The sequence below is a fragment of the Tachypleus tridentatus genome, chromosome 4, assembly GCF_004210375.1.
Source record: "Tachypleus tridentatus isolate NWPU-2018 chromosome 4, ASM421037v1, whole genome shotgun sequence".
Classification (NCBI taxonomy): domain Eukaryota; kingdom Metazoa; phylum Arthropoda; class Merostomata; order Xiphosura; family Limulidae; genus Tachypleus; species Tachypleus tridentatus.
Window position 1 is genome coordinate 11,141,688 of NC_134828.1, and position 25,143 is coordinate 11,166,830.

At 33.3% G+C, this 25,143-nt stretch overlaps 1 protein-coding gene across 1 annotated transcript in view; it reads left to right on the plus strand.

Annotated features, from left to right (window-relative positions):
• Positions 1 to 5,252: 5,252 nt before the first annotated feature.
• The window catches only part of LOC143250015 (mitogen-activated protein kinase kinase kinase 1-like), a 61,942-nt gene continuing 42,051 nt past the window's right edge, over positions 5,253 to 25,143 (plus strand). Inside the window, 2 exon segments of the mRNA XM_076500650.1 lie at positions 5,253 to 5,340; positions 11,175 to 11,230. The gene's annotated coding sequence lies outside the window, so the exon portion shown is untranslated.

The following is a 25,143-nucleotide window of genomic DNA, read 5'->3' on the forward strand; positions in this document are numbered from 1 at the left end:
GAATTTTTCTGGTAATATTTTCCTGTTTATTGCTTTTATTCATTCGAGCTTAACTGTTTCTTGAGACAGCATGACATGAATTTATAAAGGATTAAACAGACACCTTCATGCGTTTGTTCATGAATATTGCACGTAGATTCCTTCCATAAATTTAGTTTGAGGCGATTATTTGAGCAGCAATTGATAACATATAAAGACCCTCCGCCTTTTTTTTTTTTTTTTTTGTACTTCTTTTCACTGTACATAGCCGATTCTTGAAGTAAATGGCAATTTAAGAAATGTAAACAACGGATCATCATTGTTGTGATAAGATTAGCGAGTTTTCTTTCACTATCGTAATGGCGGAGGAATCACGTGATTTATTAACGGCAGCGCACACGAAATTTAGGTCAGTTGTAGACAGAGACGTCGATCCTGGGGGATGGGATATACACCCCCCTTCATTTTACGTGGGGTATGGTGCATACAATCATCCCCTACAGTTTGGTCTGTTGAATTGTTTTATTGCACCACAGGCCTACAAATTGTGTGTTTGTTCTTGTGATTCTCACCAATCGAATTACATAATTAGGTCTATATATATAGGCTTTTTCAGTAGCCGAAATGTACATCTTTAATATAGGCGTGCTTCTAATCTTTTCGATCTAAGCGATAGTTCGTAAGTATCAGTCAGTAGGCCTAAGTATACATGCAAGTATCGTGGCAATAAGATTACTCTGTGGCGGCTTGTTTACAACTTTCAAGTTCACGTAATCAGAGATTACCAATTTGCAAAATGAACAGTCCACGTAAGTGGTTGCAAAAATCATCACCCCCACAGTGTGTAAAAAATCTACGCCCCTGATTGTAGATAAATCTGTCAAAACATAACGTTGTTTTTTGTTGTTGTTTGTTTTTTGCATACTTTGGTTTCCTAATCATCCTTTGAATATTACATAAGTTGCTTGATTGTTCGCTCACAAAGGAACAACTGAGATTCTCTGTCACTTTCCATAATTTTGAACTGTCTACTATAGGAAAGGCAACTGGTCAGCAGCGTCACCGACAACGAATGGACTACATTTTATCAATGACTGTCACATTACAAAACTCTCGCTGCTGAAAGGACGAGCATGTTCGGTATTGTATATGATTTTTATAAGTTTTTTTTTTTTAATACGTTTCAGACTTTCCCTTGTAAAGTGGAGTCGCACGAGTTGTTTTCTTTATCCCACGCTGGTACAACGGTAAGTCTCCGGATTTATAATACTACCATGAGGGGTTCGATTCCCCTCGGTAGAGTCAACAAAACGCTTAATGTATTTTTGTTATAAAAACACACATACTTATTTTTTTCACCAATTGTCAAGAAGTAAACTATAAAAATTATGTTGTTTTTCACGGTTCCCTTTTCAGACGCAGTATGACATTCAAATGTCTTAGTATCTTTAACCTTCTCTACGTGGCAAGTGGAGTTTTAGATGAAGACCAAATCGTATTTATATTTTTTACACGAATAGTTAAAGCAATATGGAATTAGTGAGCTCAGCTATTCTTGTTGGTAAATCAGATAACAATTGTGAGAAATGGTATGTTTTTGGTTTGTTTTAAATTTCGCGCAAAGCTACACGAGGGCTATCTGCGCTAGCCGTCCCTAATTTAGCAGTGTACGACTAGAGGGAAGGCAGCTAGTCATCACCACCTACCGCCAACTCTCAGGCTACTCTTTTACCAATGAATAGTAGGATTGATCTTCACATTACAACCCCCCACGGCTGAAATGGCGATCATGTTTGGTGTGATGGGGATTCGAACCCACGATTCTCAATTTACGAGTCGAGCTACACAATGAGCTATCTATGCTTTGCTCACCACGGGTATCGACACTCGATGTGAGCCCGCAAACATATTGTTGTGCCACTGGGAGGGGGTTAAATAAATTGGTTCATTTCCACTTGTACTTTAGGACTATAATATTAAGCGATCCTCGGGAACGGTCATTATTATTATCTCTTCTTGACTATTTCGAACACGTCCAATGAATGCAAAATACAACCCATTATTATTATTATTACTCAGTTTTATATTAATTTCATCTCTTTTTATTTATGCTATTTGTCAGAGAAAGTGTTTTAAAAAAATACCTACAACAAGTTCATAAGTAACGACATAGTAGTAATGACAACTTTAGTTAATTCTATTTAGTTTATCAAAATTTTAAGTCTGCACTGAACCAAAAATGAATAAAGGTGAAGAAAAATAATATTAAAATAATGTAGTCAAAAGATGGCAGCACATATATAACCTCTTCGGAATATTTATTTCACAGCAATGGCCCTTTTGTTTTGTTTTGTATTTTGCGCAAACGGTAGCCGTCCTTAATTTAGCAGTGTAAGACTAGTCGTCACCACCCACCGCCAACTCTTGGGCTACTCTTTTACCAACGAATAGTGGGATTGACCATTAAATTATAACGTCCCACGGGTGAAAGAGCAAGCATGTTTGGTATGACGGGGATTCGAACCCGCGACCCTCGGATTACGAGTCAAGTGCCTTAACCACCTGGCCATGCCGGGTCCGATGCTCCTTTGGGTTATCTGCTGTGTCTGCCGCAAAAAATCAAACACCAATTTTAGCGTTATGAGTTAGTAACAGTAAACACCTTCCCACCATGAGAAGGGGACTGTTTTTACGTTTATTTGATTGGTTTATTGTTAATCACAAACTTACATAATAGGCTATACTTGCTGTGCCCAAGCTGGGCGCTGAAAACTGATTTTTAGTGTTTTAAACAGATTTTCCGCTGAATGACTATGGATGTTATTTTATGCCTAGAAATACAGAAAAATAATGACAATGACGAGGTAAAAACAAATGTCCTAAAATTATATGTAACAGCATAACATTTTACACCAATAGAGATAACAACAACAGAGTAAATACAAAGTTTTTTATTCATCATCTGGCCCACTACATATGCTCCCCACTCCTAAGTTTCTTTTTTGAGTTTGTTTATGTACATTGAGTTAGAATTAACAGAGTAATATTATTTGCACGGTGTTACAAAATGACTGACCTTAGGTTATACTGTAGTTTTTCTTGTGACAGCCATTGTCATATGGCCACATGATAACTAATATGTCACACTAAGCAAATAAGTTAATTTCTAGTCTTGTTATGTGATACCAAAAGAAAGTAAAAAAAAAACAAAAAAACTGAATATTTATTTGCCATTTCGCAGATTACATAGTAATATGCCACCAACTGAGAAAGGAAGAAAAGATAAGTGGACATCTGAGTGGCTCCACAGCTTTCTTTTTCTCATTATCGACTTCCATTACATTAAATGTAATGAGCTCCTCTCCATGATAAACTAGTAGAAGTGAATCAAGAAAATGTGTTTTAATACAAAAGGTTTTTTGTTCTTATTTTAGAATCACCCGTGACTTCTTTTTCTCTATGCACTCAACTTTTTTCTCAATTAGGCTAGTAAATGATATTGCAGTGGTGATCATTTCAGTATGGATACTATACGAAGTCTGATGAAAAAGTTTTAAGACTTCTTCTGTTACAGGTGCCAGTACAGCGGCAGTGAGCTTCATTGAGGTGTGTACAAAATATAAATAGTGATCTACCCCAAAACAAGCCATTTTTTTCAGACCTTATACCTGTGTTGGGAAAACCGTGTTCAAAGACAGACGTATCTTTTGTCCCCTGTTGTAATAAAATGAACAGACAAGAAGAACAACGTGTTTGTATCAAGTTTTGTGTGAAAAAATGGTAAAGGAGGAACAGAAATCTTCGAAATTTTAAGAACTGCCTTTTGTGATGACTGCTTAAGTAAGGCTGCACTTTATCATTGGATAAAACGCTTCCAAGATGGCCAGGAATCGGTCAAAAATGATCTACGTTTTGGATGATCGTCGACATCGTCCACTGATGATACAGTCGCTGAAGTGAAAGAAAAATTTCGAATTGATCAACAATTAACTATTCGTGAAATTGCTGATGAACTAGACATTTCCTGTGGATCGTGTCAGGTGTTTTTAACTGAAAAATTTTGCATGCGTCTTTAACATGACAACGCGCCTTCACACACTGCTGTGTCTGTTCAAGATTTTTGGGTAGAAAAACACATTCCTGTGATACCACCCCCCATATTCTCACGATCTTGTCCCGAGTGATTTTCTATGTTCCCAAAAATCAAAATTAAGTTGAAAGGAAAGATTTGATGACATTCCAACCATCCACGAAAACGTGAAAGCAGAACTTAGTTGCATAACAGTACCAGCATTGCTTTCGAAAATGGCATCAGCTGGGAGAGATTACTTTAAATGGGATAGCATATAATACTGATGTATGTACATTATTCTTCAGAATAAAAGTAAAGTATTTACACATCATAGAATATCTTGAACTGTGAATCACACTAGGGTTAAGCAATTTTTTAACCAGGAAAAGGGAACTGCTACTAGCTACTAAAGAAAATTGTGTCGAAATGGGTTTTAGTTGATAACTTTGTCTGTATTTGTGTGGAAGGAATATAATAATTGAGAAATACGAAATTTGTAGGGAGTTTTCATTAAAATTTCAAGTAGAAGCGTGCATTGGAAGACTTGAAGTACGGTTGTTGCAAAATAAGATCATTTTGTGTATTTTATTTATTACAGTTTGGTAGTATCCTCGTACAGGTGTTGACTTAGACTATGCCATATTATTTTAGATCAAAATTGCCTTGAACAAAGTTGAAAAGGGCAGCCACTGACTGACTCAGAGTGATATTCCGGAGAATGTCTTGAAGGATTAATCTACAACACTTGCCGAAATTTTGTTAATATGTTAAACTTGTAATAAAGTTTTCTTCGTTACATATACGAGCTGACTCCACACTTAAATACTTAAAAATTTTTAATATGCATTTATTCTTTTTGTTTACCCTCTACTTTATTTTTCATTTTCTAAAGGTGTTAGGTCTATAGAAAAGGGTTCGTGCCCGCGTCGCGCTAAACATGCTCGCCCTCCCAGCCGTGGGAGCGTTATAATGTTACGGTCAATCCCACTTTTCGTTGGTAAAAGAGTAGCCCAAGAGTTGGCGGTGGGTGGTGATGACTAGCTGCCTTCCCTCTAGTCTTACACTGCTAAATTAGGGACAGCCAGCACAGATAGCCCTTGAGTAGCTTTGTGCGAAATTCCCAAACAGGAAATCTGTAGAAAAATTAGCACCAAATGATGATTAATAAGAGCGTCCTCTTCTGGTAATATACTTCAAAGTACAAAGTTCATGATCGTACTGATTTTTTGTGGAAGAATAATTTAGGCCTAACGTCTGGTCTAGTATTTTTAAGGCGTTGTTTTTAGAATGTAAGTTAATTTCATTGTTTACTATTTTTAAATTAAAGTGAAACAATATAAATAAACTGTAATATATTTTGGAATTGATTTGTCTTCAGTAATAATGTGATTTGTCAATCTACTTTTTGTATAAATTGAAATGAATGATTCTATTAATATTATTAACTAAGCCTAGATAAATATGACGTTGAAATTTAATCTGATACTAATACAATAACACTAGATTAGGTTTAATAACGATGACGGTATGTTGAGTAACATTAACTGTGGTTATGGTGTTGTGATTAGTTAGAAATATAAAAAATATGCAACTTAATACGTGATAAACAAATCTGATGTCAAAACATTTCCCTTAGGAAAAATTAAGTCAGACTGTTTTTGGAAACACTAATTAAGTAACACTAAAGTGTAATTTATTAATTGTACAAATTATGCCTATATTATAAGTTATAATATTAAATAGAGTATAGTATTAATAATTAGTATAGTTATAAAATAATTTTATAACGAACTTAGTATTATAGTAGTAGTGGTAAACTTAGTGTATATATATATATTTATAGGGACTTCACCCTAAACTCGATGTAGGTATTTAGGTTAGTCTGTTTTAAACAAATTTGCAAAAAAACAAGTTGTAAAATTGAATAAAAAAGTATGCCATGAAGCTATACTATATTTAGATTTTCCAAAAGTTATGAACTTTATTATAAATGTTTTTGTAAACACTGTAGCCTTATGCTTAATTTTGAGTCTTTTTAATTTTGGTTGCATTTATTAAATGTGAATGTATTTTTAAAACTAAGTTTTTCAGAAAACTTTACTGAAAGTTAGAGTATAAAACTGTGCACTTTATAATTCCTACAAATTAGTGCAGTATTATTATATGATGCATGGTGGTATTATATTGGTCACTTCTGTATTTGCATTTGTTAGAAATCAGTATCTCATAACACTATATCCAAAACAGACATTTCAAACACAATAGCTATTAAATACGTTTAAAGCTTTTTTTTTTGTGAATGCACAGTTAACAGTGGAATAAAAACTAATGCATCTGCACATGATTTTGTCATACACTACTCATAACTGATGACTGTGGAGGCTAGGTTTTGCACACACATTTAATAATTTAAAATAACTTACGCACTAGCCAAAGGTTACTTTTCTATGTTTCTACAATTATATGAAGCTGTCTTAGACTGCTTGGCTAATTTTTAAGTTTTTCCAAGATGGCTACCATTAGATTGTAGTTTCAAATTATAAATGGAAGTTTTTGTAAAATGTAATTGATCTGCCAAAGTGAATACTTTAGAAAGGTAAAGAAACAAGCATTATATACTGTAATATAATAAGATTATGTAAATACATGCAATTAAAGAAGGCTTAAGTTCTTTTGTAATAACTAAGGATCTAGAAATTTATAATTAATGTAGAGAAATCATTCTGTAAGAAAAGGGATTCTATTACAACTAGGTTAAGATAGGAGTTCAGTTTTCAGACAGTATATTTACTCTTTTGTCAAATAATGGTTAAGATTTGAAATAAAAAAATGTATATACATATATATGTGATTAGGTCACATTTAGTGACCTATGTTCATTCTTGGGCTTTTTACCTTAGGAGGGTTACTAGAATGGTTTGTAGAATTGGAGGGGGGGGTTATCATACAAGGAGAGGTTAAAATCTCTCAGACTGTTTTTCACATTTAACAGTGGGGATAGTAGGATTAGGGGACATAAATATAAATTTTATCAGGTTAGGAGTAATTTTCTACCAAGATAGTTTTTCTAAGAGAGTGATTGTTTGGAATGGTTTACCTTCATATGTTGAAGAGACAGTAAATCTAAATCTAAAAAGATTGATCAGGATATGAACAAAAGGACTGATTTAAGTTTGTTTTTAATTCAATTAATTTTACACTGTGGAACAGCTGAGATGGAACAATAGGTCCCATGTTGCCCCAAAACTCTGTATACACAGAAAGGCATACAAATTGAGTAGTAATAAATAGCATGGAGTTCTCAATAGCCATGAGTTATTTCTTTTAGGTATAATTAGAATAAATAAACATCTTATGTTTTCTGTTGTTTTTCCTTTTTATTGCATACATTTTTGTATGCCAGTAATACCAAACATGGGGCATGCATATACCCATGTATCTCAGAATGGCTGGTATGGGTATTAACACTTTTATTGATAAGGAGAGAACAACATTTTGATCTTACTATTGGCTTACTATTAAAATGAATTTATTTAAGGCAAGATTAATCTGAGATCTAGGCTGTGGTCACTCAAAGTTTTGAACTCCTGAGTTTAAAACTGTAACTAAATCTCAAATCAGTCACTATGATGAGGCTAGAACTCACTGTTCTTAATGTGAAACTCTTTGAACATCTTGCATATTGAAGAATTATTAGCAACATTTATTATGTTGATTGTTGTTGTTGATAACTTTAAAGAAAAATATGCACATTTTTAATAAAGAAAATATATGTTTGAATATACTATTGTTTTTAAAACAGAATATTTTAAATACCTTCTCTTAGATCATGCAGAACACTTTGTAACAAGTTAAAATAATTTTATATCTTTGCTGACATTATTGTTAAATGTAAGTAGATCTGGAATATTTAATCTCTGTAACTGGTTGCCTGTGACAGTGATTATATTGATTAGTATCATGTAAATTTATTAATTGAAATTAATGTTTTTTCAATATAAACTTTTTCAACTATTCCAACAGTTGATTAACTCTTTCACAGTGGGTCACTAGTTGAAGGTCATGTCATCATGTTCACCGACTTGCATTCAAAATTTTATTGAACTATTATTTTATGAATTTGTCAGTAAATTTGTTATCAAATTATAGATTATTGTCCAAATTTCTATATAATATATTGCTTAATTAATTAATTTAAAATACTAAAAGAACACATCTAAAAATAAATTTTAGTAAGTCATATGGTATGTTGAATGCAGCATTCTTTAAAATTAGATGTTTATGATGTCAAAATACTAAGGCTATCATTTTGTACAAATTAGAAACTGATATTACTAATATTGACAAGTTATAATATAAAATAATAACCTTGTATCTTTTTATATTGCTGAGATATGGTCTGTGTACTGAATCAAACACGGTGACCCCATTCAACTCTTTTATGAAACAGTTCCTTATATATTCTTACTACAGTATATTACATGTGAATAACCAATAAACAGCTCATCATGTTCCTAGGATGATTCTCAGCCATTTTAATTTGTGAAAAGGCTATCACATTTTTTTGATACAAGATTTTGAGGAGGTAGGCTGTGTCTTTAGGCAACACAAAGTTTCACAATTTTTAAATATCTAAAACCTTACTTACTAAGCTTAATAAATTATAGTGGAATGCTGTGGTATCAATGTAGTTACTTGTGATTTTTTTGGTTATTCAACTAAATATATAAAACCTAAAAAAAAACAACTTTGATATCCTCCATTTCAAAAGTTTTGCAACCTGTGCTCAGCAACAGCCAAATACAAAAGTCATAGTAAGAAGAGATAATTGTTTCCTGTACTTCTAGATTTATTATTCTATATTTTAAGAGAAATATGATTGATAATTTATTTATAAATGTAGTAATCTGTAAATATATATGATGTATAAGTGAAATGTGACTATATTACAAGATACTAGTCCACTAAAGATCAGTATTATATTAGTGGATATGTGACAAGAGTGCATGTGCACAGTGTCAGTGTAAGTTATTTTAGCTAGGCATGAGTGGATAGTCAATATGATAAGAATAAAAACCAACAAAAAGATATATATGTCAATGTATCGCATTATCAGACTTAAGCTACTTACATTAACCTGTTGACTGCCAGGTATTTCAGCTGCTACAATACAACTCTAATGCTTCTTCATTTTGTAACATTTTTGTGATGCCATTTTGGATTGAAAGTGAAACAATTTGTAAGTAGGTCAAATGCATGTATGGTGCTGACATCTAGCATTGAAGTTAGGTATTTTTGAGAACAAATTAACTCACCCATGGCACAGTGTTACCGATCGGTTTGGACGAGTTATCTCGTCTATGGCACTGAACAGGTTAAACATTTGTATTTTTGTGTTATAATATGTAGTTATTCTAGCACAAAAAAGTATAATTTATATTTATTTCATAATTTTTCAAGGATGGTTATAAGGTTGATTAAGTGACAAACCCCCACATAGTTAGATGATAGAAAATAACCAAAAATATAAAATTTCACTGAAAACAAACATTTGAAACACATGAAGGAGGTTTTAGAGATTACACAAATAATATTGAGATTTTTGGGACAAAAATAATTTTTCTTTATTATTAAATGAAATCACTTTGCACTCAGACTAGTAACAAAACAGACTATTTTCAAAAACAATTTGTTAGTAAAAATATTTCATTAAAAGTTTGATTTTTTGTATAGAAAATGATTGTAATCTTTGCTAAAAGTCAACTAAATTTTATGAAGATAAATGTGCATTAAAAGTTATAGTGTAAATACATGTGGTAATGTGTTTATGTTGTACCAAGCCTATAGTGAAAGGGTTAATTGAAATTACCATGAAATCAGTTGTTACAAAAAATGATCAACTAAACAAAATCATTTGTAATTTTTTTACAACTATCAATATTTCTGACTATCCAAGTGATCAAAATGTTATCACCAGACTTGCCTACTCTGTTTTTGTTATGGCAGAACTGCTAAGACACTGCCACTATAACAAATCTTGAACTGGTGACTAGAGAGAAAACAACTGGCTGGCAGCATCTACCATGAATTCTTTCTTTTTCACACTGTTGACTAAAGGGAATGCAAGTGTTATCAAATATATTATGGAAGATTGTTTAATATCCGAATTACAATAAAACACAAACATTTCATTTAACAGGTTTGGTCGTTGGTCATGAGTTTGGAAGTTTTGATTCACATAATATATTTTTATATAAATTATCAATTGTGTATTTGATTTTTTTCCTTAAAATTAGTTTAGAAAGAAAGTAAATATTTTTATTTTAGTCATCTCGATTCATTTGCAAGCTAAAACAATATGAAGTTGTAATGTCATGAGAAAACTTGAAAATTACTGTGCATTAACTTCAAAAACACGTACTTTTGTCTGTTCTCAACGTGAAAGTATTTTTCGCAAAATTAAAAAGGAATACTTGAAAATAAAAGTTTTGGACCTTCCAATACATTCTTAAAATAGTTCTGGAAAGCTAGTTTTTTGATAGGAAAATATAGTTTCAAATGTTTGTAATAAATGTAGTGAATTGTGATCATTTAGAATCTAGGTGATTGGGTTCCAAATGTTTTTTGGCATGCCTCTTTGCCCAGACATATTGTATTTGCTGTGGCCCAACATTAAAGAAATTGTAATAGTAATAATAATAAAAACAGTAATGAGTTTTGAAACTTTTCATTGTAAGTTATTGCTAGAATGGATGGGGCTATAACAACACATTGAGTTACTAAAGTATAAACATTCTATCGTCTGAAAGATGTAGAAGGATAACTGCAGATTAAAACTTAATACTAATCATTCATTTGTTTTAAGTCAGGGTTGTTTCTCCTAGCTTGTATGTAGACTTGTCTCGGTTCTTTTTCCACTTTTGTCCATTGATTACACACTTATGGCTTACATTCACTTAGTAAGACAAACCCTGGTTTGCATAGATATTAAAATGTGATTATATAAAAAATTCTCTTTTTTTGTTTATTCTATTCTTAAGTAAAACTTAATAAAACTAAGAATACTGGTAATTCTGTAAGTTTTACAGAAACTTAAGACTTTTTTTTTCTTCTTTTTTTCCAGTTGTTTGTGGCTCCAATTCAAACTGACAGCCAACACTCTGGAAAACCTTACTCTAAGTACATAATCATATTTATCTGCTATGTGATAATGCTAAATAAACCTAGTGAAATGTAATGTTTATTAGAAAAAGGATTTTTAATAATTTATTTGCCATCTGATGATGCTTGGTAAACCTAGTTTGAAAGAAAAATTTTGAAACATATTTACCTGACTGTCCATAAATAAAAATAATTAAATTTATGGATTTTCCTCATAATTTATGAAAGATCATAGAAATGTTTTGTACTCTAGGATTCCTAAACTATATGTAAATTAGAAATGCATGTAGAAATTACATTTGTTATCTCTAACTTTGCAAAGTCAGAATGCTGTGTTAGAAAGTATGGACTTCATTTAATCAAAACTTGTTGTACCTAAATGAGATATGCCATATTGATAAACAAGTTATATTAATTCTACAAGTGTATAAGTGTGTCTGTCTAGATATATATTTATAAAACAAGAAATCAGTGACAGGTCATTTGATGTACCACTACCAATATCAGAGTGGTCCATCAGTCATGTGATTAATAAAAAATTCAGTTCAATTGAAACTTGCACCATATCATTAAATGGTATCATTATTTGGTCTTTTAATTTCTTTATACAAGCAACTGAAGATTTTTGAAATCTTCTGCTGATTTGAAACACCTTTAGCAGTGATGCATTCTAAATAAAATAGTTATTACTTGCCAAACCTCCCACCTCCATAGCTAAAATAAAGAATAATTTTATTTGCCTTTTCTGTAAAAAGAGAATCAAAATTCTGTACACTTTCCTTTAGTCTTGTCAGACTTATATAATCGTATAATAATCTCTGTATTTAACATTTTGATAATTAGGCTCCAGAACTTTTTCTCATTTTACCGTTTATAAAATTACACAAATATATTTCCTTTTGTGTGAATGTGTGTTTATATAGTATTTTACTCAACCAAGAAGTATACCAAATACATCAGTCTATACTATTTGGCATTTAAACTACTTTTTAACATTATGGTAAAGTTAATTTACTATAAACTGACAAAAATTAGTTATAGCTCAATAGATGTTTTTTGTTTTTTTTGCAGTGGAGACTAGGATAATGCAAAAAAGGTTTATAGTGCATAGAATACAAAGTAACATAGCATTGAAAAATAGCCACCCTTAAAATTTTCACAAGGGCTATTTTTTCTTCCAAAATAGCCAAAAATATAGATTCATCAGATGGAAAACATAGTCTAATAAGGAACAAATCATCATAACAGATAACCTAGTTGCCTTAATTTCAAAATTTGCACATTCCATCATCAGAAAATTAAAAAATAACATGAGAAATATATATGTAATAAATGAAATATATATATATATATATATATACACACACACACACAAAGTAGTAGTGAGTGTAAGCTGAGAATAAGTTACATGTTAACAGTAAGGAGAACTTAAGGAAAGTTAAAATGTTTAGATATGGGTGTTTGTCGCAAGTATGCAAGTTCAGAAGATCATTTTCTTATACTTTCCTTCTTCTCACAAGATTAGCTCTTCTCATTTTGTGAACTAAGAAATGCATGTCACAAGCCTTCATCATCTCTGTATTGGAATCCAAAGTTCTAACACATCTCTTATGCAAATCGTCATGAGTCACCTGCCACCAACACCCATAGTAGAGCACAAGTTTCACAAGCTACTACCAAACTGTCACTTCTTGTTTGGCAGAGTTCAAGTGCATATGTCTTTCTTTAGACCACCGATTATGCTAGAAGTGATTTACTTTAATTCAACTTCATTAGATTTCATTTTACTTTTCCTTGAGAGCATTCGATTTACTCCTGCATTTTTTGTTGGTTTAGTATCTAATCTGAATTTGCAAAGTTGCTGTTACAACATCAGGTGCATATCACTTGTCTGTTACCACAAGTAGAGCTTTTTATGGATTGCATATTGTCTTCTTTTCAAGTCTTTTTATAGTAGCTAGCTGACAAAATTGTGGTCCCCCTCCAGAGTTTGTTGTGCCTTCTCGTACCTTACTGGGGATTCTCTTCAGCTCTTGTTGTCATTCTTAGGTTTATATCTGGAGTATGTGATATTTTATCTCTTGCCATAGTTAATTTGGCCTTCCATATTGTTTTACCTTTCTTCCTTATGTTTGGTTTTACACTGTGCTTTTGCCACCTTATTGGTTGATGACTTTGGTATGTCTAGTTCCCTGTTTGCTTTGGGTCAGTTCACTCTTGTGACTTTTAGAGCTGGCTCCCAATTTCTAGACCACCAGTTGTGGGCTTAGTTTTACCTGTTTGGGGGAATTAGTCCAAATGTTCCTGTTCATTTTACCTATGCCATGTTTTCCAGTCTTTGTCTTCCCCTGTAAGAGCTCACCTCAATCCTCTTTCTGTTTGAGGAATTTCATGGGAACCATATGTGGGTTTCTAGGGGTATCTTCTCCCTCTTTCCTTCCACTTTAGACCACGTGTGGTCTTTAGCTCTGACCCTACACATGGTTCACTTTTTCTTTGGATGTTTTTGAACATGATGCTTTATGCTTAAGGACCATTGTCCAATTTCATATATACAGGATCTTCTTATGGCCCCATTTTTACAATGTTTCTAGTATGACACAATTCCTGTTGCATGTAGCTTCTATCCAACTGTAATCCACCTTTCACATCAGATGCTCCATTGAAGCCAGATGTTGCTCCAAGTCATGTCTCCTGACCTTGCCTTTCACAACCCTTCCTGTCTCATCTTACCATTTGACAGCAGCATGCCATTTTTTTCTGCAATGTATGGCATGCATGCAACTATTTTAATGGTTGCCTAGTGAGTTTGGGACTCCAGTGGTAGCTTATCTGGAGAATTTCATTCATCAGAGCAGCTCTTTCGTCTCTGAGATTCGGGTTTGTGGTGTTCAGTCAGATGGTTTTTGTTTTATCTTTTTTTTTCATTTCTTCCATTTCCTCCCTTCTTCTTCAGGATTCCTGGTCATGTCAGTGTCTATCCAAGGTAGTACTTGACCTTCTCCATGAATGGGTTGCCATAACTGCTTCACGTGGGTTTTGCTTCTGCTAGTTTGCCCATTGCAGGGTGATTTACCTTTTTCACACCTGGCATTTCCTTCGGCCTGACTTCCTCTTTGTCTGCTTTTTTTTAGTTGGTTTGCCCCTTTGCTCAGTATGTTCATACCCTAGAACTGCACTTCCATGTGTATCTGGACAAATGGCTTCTTGCTCATTCGGAACAGAAGTCAGCAAGTCCTACCTATCAGCTCCTTCTCAAAGCTATGCAGGTAGGATGATTGATTATGTTGTAGGAATCCTTTTCTTGTCTTTCCAATATCTTATATCTGGGTGTTTTCTTCAACATCCATCTCAGTCAGGCCCAACCTTCTCCTCTTTGGCTCCATTCTATGAACTGGCCACTCGGACAGCTCTGTACTCCCTTAAGTACCACCTGGGAGGTGGCCATATTTGACACTTATCATACCCCTTGGTAGGGCTCATATTAGTTTGATTCAGTTGGCTCCTCATGACCAGTAGCACCTCAAACAGCATACTTTGATATAGTCCTATTCACCTTTCTTTCTCCTTGATAGATGAACCCCATTGGTGTTTGGACAAGGCCCATACATTGGTAGGCATTCCATTTTCTCCTCCGCATCTGGAGTTACTTCAGGGCTGGGATGCATGAATTGATTACCAACAGATTTTGGATTGTTGGCCTGTGGAAGAACATTCTCTTCACATCACTGCCCATTGGGCATTGGATCATTTTCTTTTTCTCAACAGCTATTACCTCATAATGATTTATTTCAACATTTCTGATATGGTGGCATACATCAGTGATGAAGGTGGCACTAAATCGATATCCTTGTGTTTTTGCACAATAGATCTTTATTGGGCCCATACACATCAAATTTTTATGATGACATGTCATGTAAAGGATTCTTTCAATCTCATAGTCAATCATCTTTCTCAATCAGAGCACATTTACCCAATGGAGTAATAACTGTATCCTGCCATTTTTTGGTGGCTCTGTGTGCATCTGGGTACATCCCATGTCAATGCCTTTGCTGCTGCTATCAATCACAAATACCTTGGATCATTTTCTTATTCTCAACAGCTATTACCTCATAATGATTTATTTCAACATTTCTGATATGGTGGCATACATCAGTGATGAAGGTGGCACTAGATCGATATCCTTGTGTTTTTGCACGATAGATCTTTATTGGGCCCATACACATCAAATTTTTATGATGACATGTCATGTAAAGGATTTTTTCAATCTCATAGTCAATCATCTTTCTCAATCAGAGCACATTTATTCAATGGAGTAATAACTCTATCCTGCCATTTTTTGGTGGCTCTGTGTGCATCTGGGTACATCCCATGTCAATGCCTTTGCTGCTGCTATCAATCACAAATACCTTGGTTTTGTTTCATAGTTCCCCATCCTTAAGCCTTGGCCATCAGTGCATTCTGGCAAAATTGGTCTGATTTGTTCCCTCGTGTTTACCCTTCCATCCATTACTTCATTGGGTGGTCTCCCTTATTTGTCATATTCCTTGCACAGTCCTTCTCTTTGCTTCTTGCTGGCTTACTCAACCTTGGTTCCCTTTGTTGCTCAAACAGTGGGTAGTCACTTCCCATCCTCTTCCCTTCCATACCACCCTGCTTTGTCAACCCCACTCACCAGTGGTCTATTCTGCATCCTCTGTCTCAATGTTTATTTTTTTTCTAGTCCTTGGAAAGGAGTTCCAGTTTCTCTTGCAGAGTAGCTTTACCTTTAGCCCATTCTTTTCACTCTTCTTTTTTGGCCATCTCTTAAAGCAAGTAGAACATTTATCACTCATGGACACTGCCTTGGGGTTTCCAGGTTTCTCATTCAATGTTTACCCGTATCTTCAAGTTTCTTACGTAACTCTTTGAGAAAGGTTCTTTGTTCTCTTCAGTTTCAGGGTTTCAGATGGTATTATCACATATCTTCCATTTTCTACAGGTTGTTTGCTCCCTGTGCCATTTTCATAATTACTCAATTCCTTCTAGCTCCATCAGCCACCAAAGCATCCATCATTCCTGGACTGGGACATTAAAATGGTCCTCCATGCCTTCACTTTATCTCTCTTCAAGCTGCTGTATGTGTGTTCCCTGTTCCACTTCTTGAAGAAGTACTTTCTCCTCCTCCTCCTGGCCTGATGTTACTGTTGATTGGATATTTTTGCCCTGATATTTCCAGGACCTTTTGAACACTTCATCTACCCAATCTTTTATCCAGATCTTGCTTTCCTTCCTAAGATCTTCTGTGCCTTTAGAAGTTCAGTCTCCTTTTCCTCCATCTGCCCATTCCCTTCATCTTATCTCTACCTTCATCCTGATTTGGATACACTTCTTCATCCCGTCTCTGCTTTCCATTGTCATATTGCTCACACAACTTTCTTCTTGAGTCCTCATTCCCACCTTTTTATCCTTTGGCAACTTTTCTCTTTCTGTGATCTTCCCTTGGTTGCCCTTACCATTGGGTTTAGTGTGTGTTCCAGTTGGGCTCTTTCTCCTTGTCTTCTCCTTAGTGTGATCCCTTTGATGTTTCCTCACATCAAATCCATCACCTTCACTCTCAATTTCCTCTCATCTTTGTAGGTCATTGGAGGAGATTCTATTATCAGGCATTCATCTCCCATTACCTACACCAAATTGCTATTTCTCTTTCCTTGGGGTGTTGCCTGCTTCCTGTGGCTATTTTACAAGCTTTAGCATGGCTCTGACACAAGGTAAGTCTTTACTAATGCTTTTCTTTTTACAGAAGACCCTGCTTTTGCTTCACTTTGGATTCAGCTCTGTGGCAAGTGGTGTCTGACCAAGTATTCTGTGTGTACTCCGAATGGGTTCTACTTAGACAGCTATAATCATTCACAGACATCGTGCTATCAGATCCACACTGTGAACTGTGTTGATTCTTACATTCCATGGCTATGTACATTTACCTTTAAGATGTGGTGTTTCACAAGGTCACTAGAGTGTAGATTTCTTGTGATAATTACACCGTAACATGCCCATCCTGGACCATACTAACAATGGATGGCATGGATAAAGTAGAAAGGGATTGTTGCCATTGGTTTAATCTGCTTTTATAAAAATAGGGTTTTGTGATCACCCTAGGCATTCTCTGGAGCAATGCAATCCTTCCACCATACTCTCCTCCTTTCTTCCACTGGAATACAGGAGTCCTTATCACTCACCATTTCCAAGCTGCTGGAGTGGTTGACCATGGAGGCAATCTGCTGGATGAGTTCCATAATGATGTTCATAACCATTCAGTTCAGAGTAGGTCAGTGGTTTTGTGCTGGTGTGGAGGGAGTTACAAAATCCTTAAGATAACTTATTTTCAAGTTGAGACACCCAAATACAGTTTCCCCCTCAAATTGGGTGCCCCTCCTAATGGGTATGTAAGTACCTGGTGAGTGAGGTTTTGGAAATCAAGTAAGCCTATCACAAGTCCTCAAACAGGTTCTGGATTGTCCATATTCCCCTCTCCACTTGTTTTCTGTGTTGTAAAATGCACAAGATCTACATGACCACTTTCTGCTTCTGTGCTTGGTTTTCTATCATTTGATGATGAGGTTCTTAATGGCCTGCAGTTGCTTGGGGCTGGTTCCTGGTCGTATGGGTTGAGTATATCCAATAGACGTGCCTTGGACATGGCATGTTCCCAGATCCCTGACATTAGTGTCTAACCTGTGAGTTCCTGGAGTCAAATATTAAGTTTCCCCATGACTCTTGTCCTCCTGATCATGTTGTTATTGTTACTGATGAAGAGATACTTGGCTCAGATGTCATACAGTGCTCCTCCTAGGATTATCTGGTCTGTTTCTTTCATTTTGGGGTAGTCTTCAGGACACTTCTGGGGTAAAAACATATAACTTGATGTTATATCCTCATAGAGTGAATTAAACATTCTGCAAACTTTCTACAATGTTAATGAACTAGGGCAATTAATATAATTAACACCTTCAGTCGTAGTAATTAGACTCATAACAAGACAATTGATAAAGAGTTAAAAAACTTTGACCTATGAAAGAGTGTGATATCTACAAATATGCTAAATTTCATGTTGATATTGGCGTTAATGAAATTATTATGCTAATAAACTGGGAACCCCATTGAAAAGATAGCTGTTAAGACAAAAATGAATTATGTTGAAAAGAAGGTTAAACCTTTGATGTAGGCTAAATTGAGAAATATGAATTTTGAAATATTTGAATGTGCTTTTTAATGGTCAGTGATACTTTAAAATATGGAAATTGCTTGAAGAGAGAGGGCAGTTTAATTTACAATGTATATGTATAACAGAATCATAAGGGTTTAAAGTGGGCAGTTGGTTCAACTTGAAACTCTCATATGTTTGTAATCACATTGTTTAATGTTATTTAGTATAGTTTACTGTTGCCACAAATGAATTTCTAGACATTCTGTCATCCCATAGGGGAAGGTGGATCTCCTTAACTTTAATAAAGTTTCTAGTCTGAAAGAATGGTCTGAATACTGCAGTTTAACTTTTAGTTAAAAGTAGTCTTTAAAGAAATCACAAGAAGTATGGAAACTTTGCAAGTGTTTGATGCCTTGTTTGTTAAAAACTTGTGCATCAAGTTTTGTGAGAGGTGATCAAAATAGTGATTTATGGAAATTGTTTCAAAATGTCAAACAGCTTGAACATATAACCTTTGTTAGGAGATTTAGTACATATTAACTTTGACATAGTTTGGTAGAAAGCTGGCAAATCAGTTGTTAAAGGAATGTATATTTTTATATAGTGATGTATTAGACTGGTTAGTTGGACCATTAACTAGGACATTAAAGAATATTTTTATTCCTGTTTTCAATTTTATATTTTGGTTTTTGGAGTTTTATAAATTAAGTCTTTCTAACTTGTGTTCTTTTTATTACTTTACAGTACATATATATGTATCATGTAATTTTGTACTTTCTGAGGATTGTATGTGTAACTTCCAAAATATTCAAAGAAATGTGTGTTGCTGGGATGCTACTTTTCCTAATTAGCCTCATATGTTACTTATTTTTTTAACCTGGATGTGTCCATGGAACAGCTGGGATCAAAGTTTTAGGATAAAATCTCATTGTATTTAAGAGTTTCACTTCCCAAGTTTTATAAAACATCTTGAGGAAAGGTTTCTCTCCACATTTAATTAAAGAAAATATTCATTCAGTTGAAGCTTTGTTCAGTATTTCAGACATTTTATGTTTTCCCTCTATAATCCAAGTCTTATATTGAAGGAGTATTTTATGAGTGAAAAATTCATAAGTTAAGAAAGGGTTTTCCTATCATAGAGAACCTTATCCTTTAGAAAACACAAAATGGTAAAACTCAAGGTTTAATGGTTTAATAAACATATTTTCCAAACTAACAAGTTGGTTCAGTTCAAAATAAAAAAATTTAATCTAGAAACATTTCACATTAATTAGTGGTTCCAGTAATGAGAGGGTTCTTTGAAGTCACAATGTGGTCAAAAGTTGATGGATGAAGTATTGTAATCAAGTTGGTGTTGGTCTTTGGGTTAAATAGTGTAACACTTCTCTCAAAATCTTCTAACATTCTGTTATTTTGTAACATAGGCAAGGGATTATGGTGACCCAAAATCACATTGTTTTTTTTTGACAGGTGTTTTCATATTTTTTCCAAAGTTGTCTTTAATTTTTTTAACTGGTGAATAGATCCAGTACAAAAAAAAGTTAACTTGAACAATCAATAAAGAAGTATCTTTTTTTTTTTCAGTTAAAGTTTTTATCATGTTATATATAAGCTAAGTTTAAATGTGATTTTCCAATATATGTGTTAATTTGAAATTAAATGTATTATGGTGAGAATGTATAAACAAAACATTGGGATGTAAAGTCCATATTTATTAGGCTTAAGTGCATGTATTGCCAAACAAATATATATTTGCAGTAAAATGTCTGGGAGTTTTTTTGTGGACCCAATTTTGGTGTGCTGTATGTTTAACAGTTGTTGAAAAACTAAAATATTTTAGTGGAATATAACTGAATGTATTACTTCATACAAGGTGTATTTTAATGGAAAAATTGTCATTTTCAGAATTGAATGAACAGTACACATATAAAGTAATTCAGACTTTAAGAATTTATATCTATTACTTTTCCATTATCTTACGCTGCTCTTTGAAACTTCATTTTTATATATATTTGACCAAAATGAAGCTGTATATGGTTTAACCTTGTTCTGATGATACACTAAACATTTTTCTACAAAATCTTCTGATTAGGAGCCCTAATTATACACTTTTATAGGTAATAAAAAAATGGAAGGACTTGAAGATTTCTTAATGAGAATAAAAGCAAGAACTTCATTTCAATAATTTTTCTTTTTGAGATTTTTACTGTAATTTTATGTGATAATTGAACAAAAAGATCAATCGTAATGTATCAGTGAAGCAGTTAGGTTTTAAACAGTTTTACAGTAAAACCTATTTATTTTGCTACAAGGATTCATTTGATCAAGGATCAAAATATTACATTCCCAAGGAATTTTGCATGAAGAATTCCATTACTTTAGTTGGATTTCCCAATCGGAAATGTATGGTCCGTCCATACTACTTTAGTTATGACCAACAAAAGTGGGCATGGATTAAATAAAAAAATAAAAAAAGTTTGTGAGAAAATACAACATTACATGGGGGAATGTAATCTTCATAATAGGTTTTCTTCAAGTAAATGTAATTTTATTTCATTATTTCTGTCCCAACAGGTTCACCTGACATTTTCAGGTGAGGTAAAAATCTGAAGCTAACAAATTTAAAATAAGTGGATTGTATGAGTACTTTTAACAATAACAGTATAATCAGTAGTTGTGTAATTAATAATATATTTATTAATGAACTGTTATATATAAAGATAAAACTTTATAGCCACAGTCTAGGTAGGAAAATTTGTTTTATATACAAAACACAGAGTAATTAAAATAGACAAATTAATACCATTATATTTATTAAGAGTAGTGTTATTGTATTTTTTATTAACAGGTATTTTTACTGTAAAGTGTAAAAAGAATGAACTTTTCTAGACAGATTAAAAAATATCGAATAGAAATTTTAAATGTCCCAAAAATGAGTAGAAAAATTTATCTAAAAATTTATATAAAATGTAAAGATAGAACCATAAAGCTCTACTTTTATGTACTTGATACTTTATTAATTATACAACTGATGAATCACGTGTTTTGTGTATCATGATGGATAACGTCACTCTTCTAATTAAATAAAATTTTGTTAGCCTCAGGTCTTGTAATCCACCTGCTGATACCAGGTAAACCTGGTGAAATTTTGTGACAAAATAAACATTTTACTCTGCACAACTGATAAAACCTAGTCTGAAATTCAAAAAGGAAGTTCTTTCTAATCTGTAATTCAAGACCTTGTTAATTTTTTAAAGTTACTGACAGGAATAACTAATGCCAAACATACTTTATATTGTGATATGTTTGATGTTTCTATATAAGTACAAGTTAACCATAGAACAGAATTAACTGTCATAGTTACAGAATCTTGTATGTTTGTTAATATATCTTTTTCTTTATTAATGCACATGATTTGTATAGTTTGTAAATTATCATATAGGAAGTGTTTTTGTACTTATCAACTTTAAACTTGTACATGCATCTCAGTATTTGTATTTACTGCATAAATAGCTTTGATGTTTCATAATGGGTGTGGCATCAGAGAGTGAAAAACTTCAAAGGTGCCTGTCTTTAATGTTTCATAATAGGTGTAGTGTCAGAGAATGAAAATTTTCAAAGGTGTCTGTCTTTAATGTTTCATAATAGGTGTAGTGTTAGAGAATGAAAAACTTCAAAGGTGTCTGTCTTTAATGTTTCATAATAGGTGTAGTGTTAGAGAATGAAAAACTTCAAAGGTGTCTGTCTTTAATGTTTCATAATAGGTGTAGTGTTAGAGAATGAAAAACTTCAAAGGTGTCTGTCTTTAATGTTTCATAATAGGTGTAGTGTTAGAGAATGAAAAACTTCAAAGGTGTCTGTCTTTAATGTTTCATAATAGGTGTAGTGTTAGAGAATGAAAAACTTCAAAGGTGTCTGTCTTTAATGTTTCATAATAGGTGTAGTGTTAGAGAATGAAAAACTTCAAAGGTGTCTGTCTTTAATGTTTCATAATAGGTGTAGTGTTAGAGAATGAAAACTTCAAAGGTGCCTGTCTTTAATGTTTCATAATAGGTGTAGTGTTAGAGAATGAAAAACTTCAAAGGTGCCTGTCTTTAATGTTTCATAATAGGTGTAGTGTTAGAGAATGAAAAACTTCAAAGGTGCCTGTCTTTAATGTTTCATAATAGGTGTAGTGTTAGAGAATGAAAAACTTCAAAGGTGTCTGTCTTTGATGTTTCATAATAGGTGTATTGTTAGAGAATGAAAAACTTCAAAGGTGTCTGTCTTTAATGTTTCATAATAGGTGTAGTGTTAGAGAATGAAAAACTTCAAAGGTGCCTGTCTTTAATGTTTCATAATAGGTGTAGTGTTAGAGAATGAAAAACTTCAAAGGTGTCTGTCTTTAATGTTTCATAATAGGTGTAGTGTTAGAGAATGAAAAACTTCAAAGGTGTCTGTCTTTGATGTTTCATAATAGGTGTAGTGTTAGAGAATGAAAAACTTCAAAGGTCTCTGTCTTTGATGTTTCATAATAGGTGTATTGTTAGAGAATGAAAAACTTCAAAGGTGTCTGTCTTTGATGTTTCATAATAGGTGTAGTGTTAGAGAATGAAAAACTTCAAAGGTGTCTGTCTTTGACGTTTCATAATAGGTGTAGTGTTAGAGAATGAAAAACTTCAAAGGTGTCTGTCTTTGACGTTTCATAATAGGTGTGGTGTTAGAGAATGAAAAACTTCAAAGGTGTCTGTCTTTGACGTTTCATAATAGGTGTGGTGTTAGAGAATGAAAAACTTCAAAGGTGTCTGTCTTTGATGTTTCATAATAGGTGTAGTGTTAGAGAATGAAAAACTTCAAAGGTGTCTGTCTTTGACGTTTCATAATAGGTGTGGTGTTAGAGAATGAAAAACTTCAAAGGTGTCTGTCTTTGATGTTTGATAATGGGTGTAGTGTTAGAGAATGAAAAACTTCAAAGGTGTCTGTCTTTAATGTTTCATAATAGGTGTAGTGTTAGAGAATGAAAAACTACAAAGGTGTCTGTCTTTGATGTTTCATAATAGGTGTAGTGTTAGAGAATGAAAAACTTCAAAGGCGTCTGTCTTTGATGTTTCATAATAGGTGTATTGTTAGAGAATGAAAAACTTCAAAGGTGTCTGTTTTGACGTTTCATAATAGGTGTGGTGTTAGAGAATGAAAAACTTCAAAGGTGTCTGTCTTTGATGTTTCATAATAGGTGTAGTGTTAGAGAATGAAAAACTTCAAAGGTGTCTGTCTTTGACGTTTCATAATAGGTGTGGTGTTAGAGAATGAAAAACTTCAAAGGTGTCTGTCTTTAATGTTTCATAATAGGTGTAGTGTTAGAGAATGAAAAACTTCAAAGGTGTCTGTCTTTGATGTTTCATAATAGGTGTATTGTTAGAGAATGAAAACTTCAAAGGTGTCTGTCTTTGATGTTTCATAATAGGTGTAGTGTTAGAGAATGAAAAACTTCAAAGGTGTCTGTCTTTGATGTTTCATAATAGGTGTATTGTTAGAGAATGAAAAACTTCAAAGGTGTCTGTCTTTGATGTTTCATAATAGGTGTAGTGTTAGAGAATGAAAAACTACAAAGGTGTCTGTCTTTGATGTTTCATAATAGGTGTAGTGTTAGAGAATGAAAAACTACAAAGGTGTCTGTCTTTGATGTTTCATAATAGGTGTAGTGTTAGAGAATGAAAAACTTCAAAGGTGTCTGTCTTTGATGTTTCATAATAGGTGTAGTGTTAGAGAATGAAAAACTACAAAGGTGTCTGTCTTTGATGTTTCATAATAGGTGTAGTGTTAGAGAATGAAAAACTTCAAAGGTGTCTGTCTTTGATGTTTGATAATGGGTGTAGTGTTAGAGAATGAAAAACTTCAAAGGTGTCTGTCTTTAATGTTTCATAATAGGTGTAGTGTTAGAGAATGAAAAACTACAAAGGTGTCTGTCTTTGATGTTTCATAATAGGTGTAGTGTTAGAGAATGAAAAACTTCAAAGGTGTCTGTCTTTGATGTTTCATAATAGGTGTATTGTTAGAGAATGAAAAACTTCAAAGGTGTCTGTCTTTGACGTTTCATAATAGGTGTGGTGTTAGAGAATGAAAAACTTCAAAGGTGTCTGTCTTTGATGTTTCATAATAGGTGTAGTGTTAGAGAATGAAAAACTTCAAAGGTGTCTGTCTTTGACGTTTCATAGTAGGTGTGGTGTTAGAGAATGAAAAACTTCAAAGGTGTCTGTCTTTAATGTTTCATAATAGGTGTAGTGTTAGAGAATGAAAAACTTCAAAGGTGTCTGTCTTTGATGTTTCATAATAGGTGTAGTGTTAGAGAATGAAAAACTTCAAAGGTGTCTGTCTTTGATGTTTCATAATAGGTGTATTGTTAGAGAATGAAAAACTTCAAAGGTGTCTGTCTTTGATGTTTCATAACAGGTGTAGTGTTAGAGAATGAAAAACTTCAAAGGTGTCTGTCTCTTGATGTTTCATAATAGGTGTATTGTTAGAGAATGAAAAACTTCAAAGGTGTCTGTCTTTGATGTTTCATAATAGGTGTAGTGTTAGAGAATGAAAAAACTTCAAAGGTGTCTGTCTTTGATGTTTCATAATAGGTGTATTGTTAGAGAATGAAAAACTTCAAAGGTGTCTGTCTTTGACGTTTCATAATAGGTGTGGTGTTAGAGAATGAAAAACTTCAAAGGTGTCTGTCTTTGATGTGTCATAATAGGTGTAGTGTTAGAGAATGAAAAAC